Here is a 15,550-nt window from a genome sequence, read left to right as displayed (position 1 = left end):
ACAGGTAACTAGTAACTAATTGATAATATATATAAATTTACCCAACCCTGCTACTCACACTAAATTATTCCGCTGCTCTGTCATTCGCTACATACTTTAATCTGCAATCACAGAAGTTGTTTGTGGTGTTGAGTGGCACGAGCGGTGTTGTACAAAACAAAGTGATCAGCAATTTGATCGTCTCTAACCAATCAGTGTCAAAGGCAATGACACATTTTCAAACTGTGTGTTCTGACTGGCCCAACCCATCCGTTTCTGGACCGATCAGATGGCCCCGAATGTGTTCGCAGTCAGTGAAGGGTCGGGGAGGTACTCCGATCCACACTCATTGCGGAGAAGAAACGAATGTCCGTGGGCGTTCAGCCGGAGCAAGGAGTCTGGGTAGCCAGGCAACAGGCAAGTATCAGACAAGCCAACCAGCTAGCTAGCTCCTCACACCACACGGAGACCGGGATCATGTTCGTTTGGGCACAATGTAGAATTTCTTTTTGCAACGGGAAACAAAAACAAGGGTTATGGTAGTCCCCTCCCTGTTTCAGTTGAGTTTATTGCGTTTGCTGCCAAATGAACATGATAAAGACCACACCAGGGCAGCGTGCTAGCTACTGACCTGCCCCTAAGTAGGTGTTGGATTGTCTGGCCTCTCTCCAAGGTCTCCCTCTTCTCATCACTCTGCTGGATAGATAGCAGCCACTGCCTCCTCACCCTCTGGACTTGTTGGTTCATCAGATGTTGAGGAGGCCGTCTAATGTTAGCTGTTGTATCCATTTAGTTGCATTAGCCGAGCTGAACTCTCACCCCTTAGCCCGCCGCGACAAATAAAAGGTTATTTTCAGCCACTTGAATAACGTTGGCCTGTCCACATGTAATAGAATCCAGATGCCTCCCTGCCATACATGACGCTGCTGCAAAACCTTTTTAAGCCGGAGAGGAGGCTACAGAGATAGTGGGGGATAGCTGCAGAGATAGTGGGTTTAAAGTAAAGGCTCTCTCCAGCCTCACTTAGCCTCTTTCTGCCTCAGTCACTGTTCCCATTTTGAAATCTGGAAGGGAGGACTGGCTGCAGTCCCATTTTCTCTCCCTTCCACTAATAAACAAAGAAGGGATTCCCTTATATAGGTCTAATGAGTACCCATACGGGCAGGCAGCAGGCGAAAATCAGAAAATGCTCACACAAAATACTGTCAGAAAGATACCTCTGCGTCCCAAATGGCACTATTCCCTACATAGATTTTTTGTTTACAAGCAAACATCACATTCGAGTGATGTGCACACATCTTCACACCAAAAAGCTGTAAAACAGGATAGCTAACGCTGATGTTGGGACCTTGACAAACTTAACAGTCTGAGTGATGACCATGAAAACACACAGGGCTGGTGGCTATTGCTAATTAGCTATGTTCAACAAGTATATTATTCTTCTGGCTTTATCTAGTTCCATTTGTGATATTTTACCTTGCTAGGTAATCAATACTCCGATGACATCTGTGATGTCGTAGACAAAATCCATCTAAATGAGGTTTTGTTAACTTGCACAAACTGCATCTCAAGTTGGAGGATTCTATACTGACTCCTACGTAAACAAAGCCCTTTCTGGCGTGAACCCGCACGTGCTACTTTTCATGATGCAGCTAGGAAATGGGTCTATCCTGCACTACTGTTGAGCAGGGCCCATGTAGTGGTATATTAAAAGGGCACTTAAAGAGCTATTTTCTGGTCACAGTGGATGCATTTACTGTTGTTGCATAGGGCAGTCACAGTGCCAGATAGGTCATGTTTGAAAGGACTTGAGAAGCAAAGCCGCACTAAACATTTCAACACAAGAATGTGTCAAATAGGGCCATTAAAAAAAGTTTGTCTTGGACAACATCATGATGCATAATCCCGAAGGCACTTTAGGCCTAGTCATTAGAGCCAAGCAGAAATAATGTATTTGTAAGTCACAAGTCAAGATCAAAATGCAACAAAAGCAAATAAGAAAAGTAGAAGGGGCTTCCAGTTCTGACTCGATTATACATGAGAAAACATGGGCAAAATCTTGCCCAACCAAACTCAAATTATTGGTAGGTTTATCAATGGACATTCCATTCTCTGTTCAGTGTTTTTAAAATCATTTTCTAAGACGCCACGTGGTCCTCTCTGAAAAATAAATTCCATTCTAAAGACACCAACATGAAAATGTGTCAATACTATTCCCAGGACAGGAAAAGCTAACAGTAATACTTGTTAACGGTATGTTGCCAGGTCGGACTTCAATCAAACATTGACACTTGTCTGCAAAGTGCAAATTCCTGCACAATAGGATGAATACACCATCTACTCAGGTTTCCAGAGGCTCACTGGGGCTGTACAGTGACAGTCAAAAACTACCAACTATATAACTGGCCCCTGATCGCTCCACATATAGCTTGAAACACTTTGGCATTAGGGGCGGGGTGAAGGGGAGCAAGTGTCTATAAGAAATGGAAAGTACAGCACCTTCAGAAAGTATTCACACCCCTTTACTTTCCCCACATTTTGCTGTGTTCCAAAGTGGGATTAAATGTTTGTCATATTTTGTCAATGTTCTACACAAAATGCTCAAATTAATAGAAACAAAGAATGTATCTTGGTTAGATAAATATTAAACCCATGTTAAAATGACCTTTGGCAGCGATTACAGCTGTGAGTCTTTCTGGGTAAGTCTAAGCACACCTGGATCGTACAATATTTGCACATTCTTTTTACAATGCTTCAAGTTCTGGCAAGTTGTTTTTTGATTATTGCTAGACAGCCATTTATGTCTTGCCATAGATTTTCAAGCCAATGTAAGTCAAAACTGTAACTACGCTATGCAGAAAATTCAGTGTTTTAGGTTATTGTCTTGCTGAAATTATGAATTTGTCTCCCAGTGTCTGTTGGAAAGCAGACTGAACCAGGATTTTGACTGTGCTTAACTTTATTCTGTTTCTTTTGATCCTAAAAAAACTCCCTAGTCCTTGTCGATGACAAGCATACCCATAACATGAAGCAGCCATCATTATGCTTGAAAATATGTAGAGTGGTACTCAGTAATGTGTTGTATTGGATTTGCCACAAACATAACGCTTTGCATTCAGAACAAAAAGTGAATTTCTTTGCCACATTTTTTGCAGTTTTACTTTAGTGCCTTATTGCAAACAGGAACCATTTTTTTGAATATTTGTATTCTGTACAGGCTTCCTTCTTCTCACTCTGTCAATTAGGTTAGTATTGTGGAATAACTACAATGTTGATTCATCCTGTTTTCTCCCATCACAGCCATTAAACTTTGTTTTAAAGAGACCATTGGCTCCATGGTCAAATCCCTGAGCGGTTTCCTTCCTCTCCGGCAACTGAGTTAGGAAGGACGCCTGTATATTTGTAGTGACTGGGTGTATTGATACACCATTCAAAGTGTAATTAATAACTTCAGCATGTTCAAAGGGATATTTTAATGTCTGCTTTTTACCCATCTACCAATAGGTGCCCTTCTTTGCGAGGCATTGGACAACCCTCCTGGTCTTTGTGGTTGAATCTATGTTCGAAATTCACAGCTTGACTGAGGGACCTTACAGATCATTGCACGTGTGGGATACAGAGATGAGCTAGTCATTCAAAAATCATGTTGAAAACCATTATTGCACACAGTGCGTGCATGCAACTTATGTGACTTGTCAAGCACATTTTTACTCGTGAACTTATTTAGGCTTGTCATAACAAAGTGGTTGAATACTTAACTCAATACATTTTATTTTTAAATAATTTGTTAAAATTGAAAAACATGATTCCACTTTGACATTACGGGGTATTGGGTGTAGGCCAGTGACACAAAATCTCAATTGAATCTATTTTAAAATTCAGGCTGTAACACAATTTGGGCGGGGGGCATCAAGGGGTGTGAATACTTTCTGAAGGCACAGTACAAACATTCAACATAATAGGCACTATTTATCCGACACACAGGGTTAGGCTAAGTAACCTCAGGTTGTGATTCAAAAAACAAAGTCCTCTGAACAGAACGAGATGCAGAATTGCTAATTAGATTATTTATTTGGGAGAATCAGTGATTCTGTGCAGTCCGACTGCAATGTACGTAGTCAATCTCAAACATGCACATACTGTCCTCTGTCTCTATCCTCTCAGGATGAGTAACCAACCAACCTGTGGAGTGGGTGGAACAACTTGAAACCATGACCCTCCCTCAACTACCAAGGCAGGCAGGAAGGCTAGCTGGTAAACATTTGCAGCAAGAAGAGAATCTATCCTTAGAGAAAAAACAAAAATAGAAGCCCTTGCCTGAAGCCAGGCTTGGGAAGAGGCAGAGCAGGGGGGTGCGTTCCACCCACATGATCTCAACAATACAACCAGGGCCAGACACACCTTCTGGGGTATTCCAACCAGGAATGCCATTTTCAGCATGGTTACCACCTCAACGGAGTCAGAACAGGAATACATTTCTGATGAGTGATATGAATGGTAGAATTGTGTCAACAAATAATACACAATCATCAGAAGTCCATTTGTTTATGAGCATTTGGGGATAAACAAGGTGACTTAGCAATAATTGGTTTGAACAACCAATGAGGGAATGTCCAATGTGTATCAAAGCTAGTAGCAATACCAGAACGAAAGCACACCCAAAAGCACTTCAACCCAGCTTGAACAACAAAGAGAATCAGGTGCTGGACTAAAGTTTTGTTTACCCCACGACACTTCAACATCCAGGAACATAAAGGAGCAATATTACTTTGGGCTATAAGACTGTTCCACTCACATCAGCCAGGTTTGACTTTCTCTCATGAAAAAGGAACATTTCACATTTTTACAAAAAGTCGTTCCACTGTCAGATTGTTGCAGATCAGAACAACTCAACCTGACGAAGTTTGAAACCTGTTCACTCAGATTGGATAGAGGCTACTCAAAGGGCTCGCTAAACTGAAATTGAATTCTGCATTCCTCTCTGGGCTAAATAAGGTCACAAGGATCAAGGTCAAACAGGTAGACTACACTGTGTGTCAGGCAGTGACATGGCAAATCATCTCAGCATCTGAGCTCATAGCAGTGTGTCACTATCATGGCTGCGTTTACACAGGCAGCCCAATTCTGATCTTTTGCCCAATTATTAGCAAAAGATCTGATCTGATTGGTCGAAAGACCAATTATTTGCAAAAGATCAGAATATGTTTGCCTGTGTAAACACAGGCTAATTAGTCAGAGTTTTACACATCTTAGGCAAGTAGCCACACGATCAGACATTGCAATGCTGTGGTCATTTACAGTTAGGAGACAACACGATGTGTCAGGTAATGACATGGATAATCATCAAAGACTACGAGCTAATAGTCTGTGTGTGGTTTTACATATGATAGCCAAGTAGTCATTGCAATCCAATGCTGTGGTCATTTACTGTTAGCAGACAACACGATGTGTCAGGTAATGACATGGCTAATCATCAAAGACTACGAGCTAATAGTCTGTGTGTGGTTTTACATATGATAGCCAAGTAGTCATTGCAATCCAATGCTGTGGTCATTTACTGTTAGCAGACAACACGATGTGTCAGGTAATGACATGGCTAATCATCAAAGACTACGAGCTAATAGTCTGTGTGTGGTTTTACATATGATAGCCAAGTAGTCATTGCAATCCAATGCTGTGGTCATTTACTGTTAGCAGACACCTGATTACAGACCAGACATTTCTGTCCCGGTGACTAAGAGACATGAGTCCCGGCCTCCGAGGGGCCTGGTGACCATGCCATCCATGGCGATCTGCCAATACCAAAGTCCAGCAACAGCAGAGGCTCTCAGCTGCAACCTCAAACAGATTTCAGAGCAGATCTGCTTTCAGCTGCGGTGATCCAGTATGACAGTTAGTTCCCCTAGCACAGGCCTGGGCCAAAGGAGGGTGGGTTCAGGGGCCAAATGGCACCCTATTCCCTAAATAGTGCATTACTTTTGACCAGGGCTCTTTAGGGAATGCAGCCAGTGACACGACACCTTGAATTTGGCCCAAAGGCCAGTAAAGTGCACCTTCTTAAGGACACCTAATAATGTGGAATGGGAAAGTATGATTCTGCCATATAAACATGTTCAGTACAAGCTGGAGTTCCGTGGTATGTGGTTCTCACTTCACAGGCTCTGTCCCTTTCATTAAATAAAAACTTGTCTGTTGTTAAATTACATTTTTATAATGTAAATGTAAGTCGTTAGAACCCCCAATCGCTTTCAATTACAGAATGCAGTTAATTTGAAATATATTTTCTAATGGTAACGGATCACTGTTGGAGGAAAGGACAAAGTCAATACAAACTAATTAAATATAACAACTATTTAAATTAATTATTGAGAAAAGCCAAACTACATCCAAGGCAATTAAAGCAATATAGTGAACAGTGTAAGTGGATAATTAGCTGATTCTAGCACAGAAGCTAATGAAACAGGTTGCCAACAGTTCCTAGAAGATACTACAGTAGTTAGAGATTGAACGGGATGTTATGCACTTAAAAATGGGTAACATATTGTACGAATTGGAATTAGATCTTTTTTTTGTGGGATATAACATATTATACGAAATGGACGACTCGTTTTGGCTCGTTAACACTATTTTTTTTAAACTACTGACAAATTATGCAAAACCTTAATAAAATACATCTTTAAGCACCAGTTAAATCTAGAACCAGTCACAATTCAAGTCATTTTGGTCTAACAGCAACACCATATAAGATATGAGGAACAGTTGCTGAGTTAGTAACATCTCTTCAGGCTATGGGCCTACGTTTGGAGAGCTGCATGGGTCTGGATATGAATCTGTAACTTTGCTTTTTGCAAGGCTTCAGCCTTTAATTTTCACTAAGACACCATAGGCTACAGCCAAATGAAAAATCTTATCAAAACAGGCCCCATTTTTAAAACGTAATTCTCACAAATGTTCCTTACCATTTGAACTAATGCAGCTTGTCCTGTCAGTTTACACAGGCTACAGATGAAGGGCCATTGTCTCACATGACATAACAGTGAGGACTCTCCTGCATGGCAAACACCACAGGCCAGAGAAGCTGTATTCAAGAGGCAATTCCAGAGAAATAGCATCACTGAATCTTTAAAAAAGTACAGTCTTGGATCTGTTCAATGGTCATTTCAGTTCTATTTAGTCCTACTCATTGACTGCATTTAGAACTCCATCTATGAATCTGAGTGGGGTTACATTTCCGCAGCCCCATCCCTCCGCTGTATACCAAAACAAAGGCCAGCTGCTTTCTCTAATCTCAGAATGTAGCTTTAAGCCTGGCATCTCTTTTCAATTATAGGACTTCTTGCATCAGAACTGCTAAGAATGATCAGCCCTCACCACAAGCATGGACTACCCTTGTGTAATGTACAGTACTTAAACAAACAATTTACAAAGGCCAAACAAGCTGAAATAGCTTTGAGACATGCCTGGCAAGCAGCCATATTTGATTTGCAATGCAAACAGGAAGGCCTCCACATTACAACTCAAATGCATGGATGTGGATGAGTGGAAGTGGAAGGGACACAGTATGGGAAATGTTGACTGGAATATGAATACCCAATTTCAACCTCCAACCTTTTGGATCCTGTGCATGTCAGAGGTGTAGTATTTTATCAGTTGCTGTTGGCAGGACCGTTGTCCAGCGAGCTGCAGCTGTGAGCCTGTGATACTTGAATGGCGTGTGTTGCTTGTTGCTAATTATACCTGAACATGAGAATGTGACAGGGTGGGAGAGCACAGGAGTGCACCCACTGAACCGTGGGTTTGGGTCACATGCTCTTAACTGTCGGGGTCCAAACTAAGGCAAGTTACAGTTCTCTACACTTCTCCCAGAGTGTGCATTAGCACACTTTCTCAGATGGATTTTACAACGGTGGAAACCTTCAGCCAACAATTAAACCAATCCCATGCTTTTTAATCAATACACTTCTGGAAAAGGGTGGAGAATCAGATTGTATCCTAACTAAGCGCTAAGCACAGACAGGCACAGAAAAGCCCTGGTCTTCAAAGTTCAAAAGGAATCCTGCCGAAGTATTGGAATCTCATGATTTGGCTCTTTTGTATAAGGTTACACATAGCTGGGCTGGGTCACACGGAGGTGTGAAATTCAGATATATTGTTGTTAATGTGCACGAACACAGCCCTGGGGCTGCATTCCAGAACGTGGCTGCTACTATGGACTGCATTCATATAGTAGCTTACCTTTCATACTCACACCTAAAATGGTTCTTAAGAGTATTATAGAGGTTAACTCACCTTTATACCCAAGTGTGTTACCCAGTGGAGTGATACACAACGCATTAATCAAGAGACTGGCTACAACTCAAGTGATCAAATTATGTAGTCAAATAAAATCAATTGGAGACTAAGGATACACAGCAGTTATCGATAAGAATAGTTCTCTGCCCCAACCACTTCCTCTGCTCTGCAGTCTGCACACATCAACCAAGCCCACAGAGAGCTACTTATCTTCCCCTGCGTCTCATCTCCATCCCAGTAGGCCTGGGCCTCACCTCTCCCCCCAGAACAAAGGCACCTGAATGCCGGCCTTGGCAGCAAAGCCCCCCTCCTCTCCCCTGGTCCTCCAGACCACCAAGTTGACATTGTACATCCTGCTGTAATTATGCTGCCTGTCGACAGACTGGTTGACTCCCAAATAGCACTCGATTCCCTACAAAGCTCGTCAAATGTAGTGCACTATATAAGGAATAGGGTGCTATTTGGGACGTAGGGCAGCCAGCCCTGCTCATTACTTCCTCTCCCTGGGTTGTGATGACAGGCAGCAGAGGCCACTCTGAACACAACACAGGCTGGATCAATAAATTAGCCATCACAGTCGTGATGAACTCATCCACAACCGGATGCTATTGGCCTTATAAGCCATAAACACATTGGCCTGTGGCTTTGACAGGCTCTTATTATCACCTATAGTTGGAATGTGGCACTATCAGGTTTAGTATGTAAAATACAGAACAATGCATGAACCAGCAGTCAGCACCATGTGGGAAATGGCATGGATGCCAAACAAACTGACAGACTGTAGCCTATAATCATAACAGAAACTGTATTAACGCTTACAATCATATTGCCATTAACGTAGAACAGACCCACATACAAATGCTGTCATGCATCCCATCATCACATATTCATATTAAACTTCTGCTGCTAAAGTGATGTATTCATTGTTCATATTAAACCATGTGAATATAAATACTGCATTCACGACTCCTTTCACGGTAAAATAAGGCAGCTATACTGGTTAGCATCAAACAGCAGTTTCATAAAGGGCCTGATTGTTATTCTAAATACTGTCACTTCATGCCACTCATCTCAGTGCTGGGAATTTGACAAACGGGCCCATTGAAACAATAAGAATATTTGTCAATCACTGCTGCTTTGACAGAATGTAGCTCAAACTGCTAATAATGTAATGGATGAATACACATGTTTAAAAAGGTCAGAGCAGTTTCTAATACAAGGAGGAAAAGGCTTTTGATTGATGTTTCGTGAATGTCAGATGTGTGTAAGCATGAAAACGATAGAAGTTAATGCTGGGGATGACTGACCTGCAGTGCATACTAAGCATCAATAAGAACGGTTAAATAGTTCTTATGGAGGAATATTTTACAAATGGTCAAGTGGAAAATTAACCAGGGTTGCGTTCAGTAAGACAAAACGGTGGGCAACAGCGGAATTCAACGGAAATGGTACTGTTCGACTGAGCTCAATGGTTCTAATGATGAACATAGCCTTACGATGCTTTTGGGAAACCGAGCCCAGAGCTGTTAAATTCCGGTCCTGGAGAGCCTAAACGCGACTGCTTTTAGTTTCTACCTGGCAGTTAATTGCACTTTCCTGGTGTCCTCAGTCTTATTAGAAGAAAGAGCATGAAAAACTAGAAGTGTTTTGGCCCAACAGGATTGGCATTGAACAGCCCTGAACTAGATGAGATGGTCTTCCATCTCACTAGGATAAATACCTCCCTCCATTCCTGTCATTATTGAAAGAGATCATGATACCTCACATCTCAAAATAGGGCTACTTAATGTTAGATCCCTTACTTCAAAGGCAATTATAGTCAATGATCTAATCACTGATCATAATCTTGATGTGATTGGCCTGACTGAAACATAGCTTAAGCCTTATGAATTTACTGTGTTAAATGATGCCTCACCTCCTGGCTACACTAGTGACCATATCCCCGTGCATCCCGCAAAGGCGGAGGTGTTGCTAACATTTACATTTTAAAAATGTTTTTGCGTCTTTTGAGCTTCTAGTCATGAAATCTATGCAGCCTACTCAATCATTTTTATAGCTACTGTTTACAGGCCTCCTGGAGCCATATACAGCGTTCCTCATTGAGTTCCTGAATTCTATCGGACCTTGTAGTCATAGCAGATAATATTCTAATCTTTGGTGACTTTAATATTCACATGGAAAAGTCCACAGACCCCACTCAAAAGGCTTTCGGAGCCATCATCGACTCAGTGGTTTTGTCCAACATGTCTCTGGACCCACTCACTGTCACAGTCATACTCTGGACCTAGTTTTGTCCCATGGAATAAATGTTGTGGATCTTAATGTTTTTCCTCATAATCCTGGACTATCGGACCACCATTTATTATGTTTGCAATTGCAACAAATAATCTGCTCAGACCCCAACCAAGGAACATCAAAAGTCATGCTATAAATTCAGACAACACAAAGATTCCTTGATGTCCTTCCAGATTCCCTCTGTCTACCCAAGGGCCAGAGGACAAAAATCAGTTAACCACCTAACTGAGGAACTCAATTTAACCTTGCGCAATACCCTAGATGCAGTTGCACCCCCTAAAAACTAAAAACATTTCTCATAAGAAACTAGCTCCCTGGTACAGAAAATACCCGAGCTCTGAAGCAAGCTTCCAGAAAATTGGAACGGAAATGGCGCCACACCAAACTGGAAGTCTTCCGACTAGCTTGGAAAGACAGTACCGTGCAGTACCGGAGCCCTTACTGCTGCTCGATCATCCTATTTTATAACTTAATTGGAGGAAAATAAGAACAATCTGAAATTCCTTTTTGATACTGTCGCTAACTAAAAAGCAGCATTCCCCCAAGAGAGGATGCCTTTCACTTCAGCAGTGATAAATTCATGAACTTCTTTGAGGAAAAGATCATGATTATTAGAAAACAAATTACGGACTCCTCTTTAAATCTCGTATTCCTTCAAAGCTCAGTTGTCCTGAGTCTGCACAACTCTGCCAGGACCTAGGAGCAAGAGAGACCCTCAAGTGTTTTAGTACTATATCTCTTGACACAATGATTAAAATAATCATGGCCTCTAAACCTTCAAGCTGCATACTGGACCCTATTCCAACTAAACTACTGAAAGAGCTGCTTCCTGTGCTTGGCCCTCCTATGTTGAACATAATAAACGGCTCTCTATCCACCGGATGTGTACCAAACTCACTAAAAGTGGCAGTAATAAAGCCTCTCTTGAAAAATGCCAAACCTTGACCCAGAAAATATAAAAAAAGCGATCGGCATATATCGAATCTTCCATTCCTCTCAAAAATTTTAGAAAAGGCTGTTGCGCAGCAACTCACTGCCTTCCTGAAGACAAACAATGTATACGAAATGCTTCAGTCTGGTTTTAGACCCCATCATATCACTGAGACTGCACTTGTGAAGGTGGTAAATGACCTTTAATGGCATCAGACCGAGGCTCTGCATCTGTCCTTGTTCTCCTAGACCTTAGTGCTGCTTTTGATACCATCGATCACCACATTATTTTGAGAGATTGGAAACCCAAATTGGTCTACACGGACAAGTTCTGGCCTGGTTTAGATCTTATCTGTCGGAAAGATATCAGTTTGTCTCTGTGGAATGGTTTGTCCTCTGACAAATCAACTGTAAATTTCGGTGTTCCTCAAGGTTCCGTTTAGGACCACTATTGTTTTCACTATATATTTTACCTCTTGGGGATGTCATTCGAAAACATAATGTTAACTTTCACTGTTATGCGGATGACACACAGCTGTACATTTCAATGAAACATTGTGAAGCTCCAAAATTGCCCTCGCTAGAAGCATGTGTTTCAGACATAAGGAAGTAGATGGCTGCAAACTTCCTACTTTTAAACTCGGACAAAACAGAGATGCTTGTTCTAGGTCCCAAGAAACAAAGAGATCTTCTGTTGAATCTGACAATTAAACTTAATGGTTGTACAGTCGTCCTCAAATAAAACTGTGAAGGACCTCAGCGTTACTCTGGACCCTGATCTCTCTTTTGAAGAACATATCAAGACCATTTCAAGGACCGCTTTTTTCCATCTACGTAACATTGCAAAAATCAGACACTTTCTGTCCAAAAATGATGCAGAAAAATTAATCCATGCTTTTGTCACTTCTAGGTTAGACTACTGCAATGCTCTACTTTCCGGCTACCTGGATAAAGCACTAAATAAACTTCAGTTAGTGCTAAATACGGCTGCTAGAATCCTTACTAGAACCAAAAATGTGATCATATTACTCCAGTGCTAGCCTCCCTACACTGGCTTCCTGTCAATGCAAGGGCTGATTTCAAGGTTTTACTGCTAACCTACAGAAGCATTACATGGGCTTGCTCCTACCTATCTCTCTGATTTGGTCCTGCCGACATACCTACACGCACGCTACGGTCACAAGACGTAGGCCTCCTAATTGTCCCTAGAATTTCTAAGCAAACAGCTGGAGGCAGGGCTTTCTCCTATAGAGCTCCATTTTTATGGAACGGTCTGCCTACCCATGTCAGAGATGCAAACTCGGTCATAACCTTTAAGTATTTACTGAAGACTCATCTCTTCAGTGGGTCATATGATTGAGTGTAGTCTGGCCCAGGAGTGGGAAGGTGAACGGAAAGGCTCTGGAGCAACGAACCGCCCTTGCTGTCTCTGCCTGGCCGGTTCCCCTCTTTCCACTGGGATTCTCTGCCTCTAACCCTATTACAGGGGCTGAGTCACTGGCTTACTGGGGCTCTCATACAGTCCCTGGGAGGGTGCGTCACCTGAGTGGGTTGAGTCACTGATGTGGTCATCCTGTCTGGGTTGGCGCCCCTTGGGTTGTGCCGTGGCGAAGATCTTTGTGGGCTATACTCAGCCTTGTCTCAGGATGGTAATTTGGTGGTTGAAGATATCCCTCTAGTGGTGTGGGGGCTGTGCTTTGGCAAAGTGGGTGGGGTTATATCATTCCTGTTTGGCCCTGTCCGGGGGTGTCCTCGGATGGGGCCACTGTGTCTCCTGACCCCTCCAGTCTCAGCCTCCAGTATTTATGCTGCAGTAGTTTATGTGTCAGGGGGCTAGGGTCAGTTTGTTATATCTGGAGTACTTCTCCTGTCCTATTCGGTGTCCTGTGTGAATTTAAGTGTGCTCTCTCTAATTCTCTCTTTCTTTCTCTCTCTCGGAGGACCATGCCTCAGGACTACCTGACATGATGACTCCTTGCTGTCCCCAGTCCACCTGGCCGTGCTGCTGCTCCAGTTTCAACTGTTCTGCCTTATTATTATTCAACCATGCTGGTCATTTATGAACATTTGAACATCTTGGCCATGTTCTGTTATAATCTCCACCCGGCACAGCCAGAAGAGGACTGGCCACCCCACATAGCCTGGTTCATCTCTAGGTTTTTTCCTAGGTTTTGGCCTTTCTAGGGAGTTTTTCCTAGCCACCGTGCTTCTACACCTGCATTGCTTGCTGTTTGGGGTTTTAGGCTGGGTTTCTGTACAGCACTTTGAGATATCAGCTGATGTACGAAGGGCTATATAAATAAATTTGATTTGATGAAGAGAAGGGAAGGTGCCAACCCCATGTAGAGTGACATTACCTTACCCTGGCCGATCAATAGGATCAATGACTCATTTCACAGACATAACAAACCAATCCCAGTATGGTAGGTGTCCCAACAGAGCTATCGGTCAGTCTTCTCAGACATTATGTACCCAGAACATCCTCACCAGAAGGCCATATCTTTTACTGGCACGCCAAGGACTAAACCAGGGAGTTTTCTGAACCAAGTACTTTTTGTCCATAAAACTACCCAAAAAAACCTAGCTTGCTCAGCAAACATTTCAAACATGCCCCTTTTTCTGCCACTCATAACAGTGTCAACCGTCTGCTTACCAGCTGAAACCAACCGCACTCCAAGATTCTTATAGGCTAAATGACAAGTTTGCCCAGCTTTACTAGTGGTCCTTTACAAACAGCAATAAAATAATAATGTATCAACACTGTACATGCAGTCATTTGAATAATCATTCACCACATTAAAAAAAATAAGGAACATTATTTTGTACTATTCTCAAAAGGATCGAATTGTAGTTATACCAAGCAATGGTAGGCGATATTGTGCCAAATGAATGGTGTATTGATGATATTCTGCATTTAATAGGCTACATGATCACAGTGGTACGTCAATGCGAGTCAAGGGGTGTGGCACTACCATGCGCTGCAAGAAGCCACACATATTTAAATCAAAGTAAATAGAGTCATTCGTGCATACTCCACAGCCAACAATTATCCGGACCGTTGCATATTCCTGGTTACATTGTTGCGGTTCTTATGACGAGCGACACCTTTGATATATTGTAGCGACCAGCACCCACGCTGGTGCAAAGCTCACCGACGTGGAAAACTGCTGCTGAAATACTGGACGAGTGTGGTTGGATTTAAAATTCATTCGCGTGCTTATTCGGCCAGATTCACTATGCAATGAGTGCCTCTGATATAGGGAAACAGCTTGGCACACTGTGTTGTGTTTCATATAAAACATATCAACGCATAGATACTTTAATGGCGTATCATGTATAAACGGAGATAATGCAAAGTTATAAAAGGTGTCTAGTCTAGTGGTACTCACTGATGGTAGCGGCTATCGGGTTATAATATGGCGGTTTCAAATCGCCCCCCTCCATGCAGTTACAATTGAATTGCCATGACCCCTACGCATGCACAGCCTATATTTCTAACAAGAATGTAGGCTATTTGTTACATAGGATATACTCAGTAATGTTGATTACGTTTACAAACGGTGTTATTATAAAGGGCTCAATTCGGCACTCTCATTTCACAAACAGAGCGACCCCAAAACACATGGACTTCGACTCCTGCTTCTCTTCTCACCAAATGCAATATATGTGGTCATTTAGCCGAAAAGGTACATTTGGGTCTAAACTACTTAATTTCCTGTAGTAGTATGAAAATGCAATGACGTTCATGTGAAATTCCTCAACAGCCAACATCCTCTGCAGCCTAATCTCACACCATGAAATGTGATTTGACCATAAATTCAGGAAAAGTAGGGGACACGCTCACGAATTGAATTAAGACACTGTATGCACAACAGTTCAGAGTTTACATCTCAGTAAAAACTATGCAGTAAGGATAACTCTGAAACAATACATACAATCCCATTCATTCGATAGTCAAGCAAGGTTTCTACATCGCCTTGCTCGCTGTTTTGCAACGCACTCCCATCAAATCCCTAATTAAATCAAGCATGGACAGAGAGAATGTCTCATTTCG

General features: G+C 42.2%; 1 protein-coding gene across 2 annotated transcripts in view; it reads right to left on the bottom strand.

Moving 5' to 3' along the window:
• LOC115117595 (talin-2-like) overlaps nt 1-15,550 on the bottom strand; it is a 155,010-nt gene that overhangs the window by 139,314 nt on the left and 146 nt on the right. The gene's annotated exons all lie outside the window — the stretch shown is intronic.

The sequence above is a fragment of the Oncorhynchus nerka genome, linkage group LG28 (genome assembly GCF_034236695.1).
Source record: "Oncorhynchus nerka isolate Pitt River linkage group LG28, Oner_Uvic_2.0, whole genome shotgun sequence".
In the NCBI taxonomy this organism is placed as follows: domain Eukaryota; kingdom Metazoa; phylum Chordata; class Actinopteri; order Salmoniformes; family Salmonidae; genus Oncorhynchus; species Oncorhynchus nerka.
Note: the sequence above shows the minus strand (reverse complement) of the source record. Positions and strands in the feature narration are given on the sequence as shown.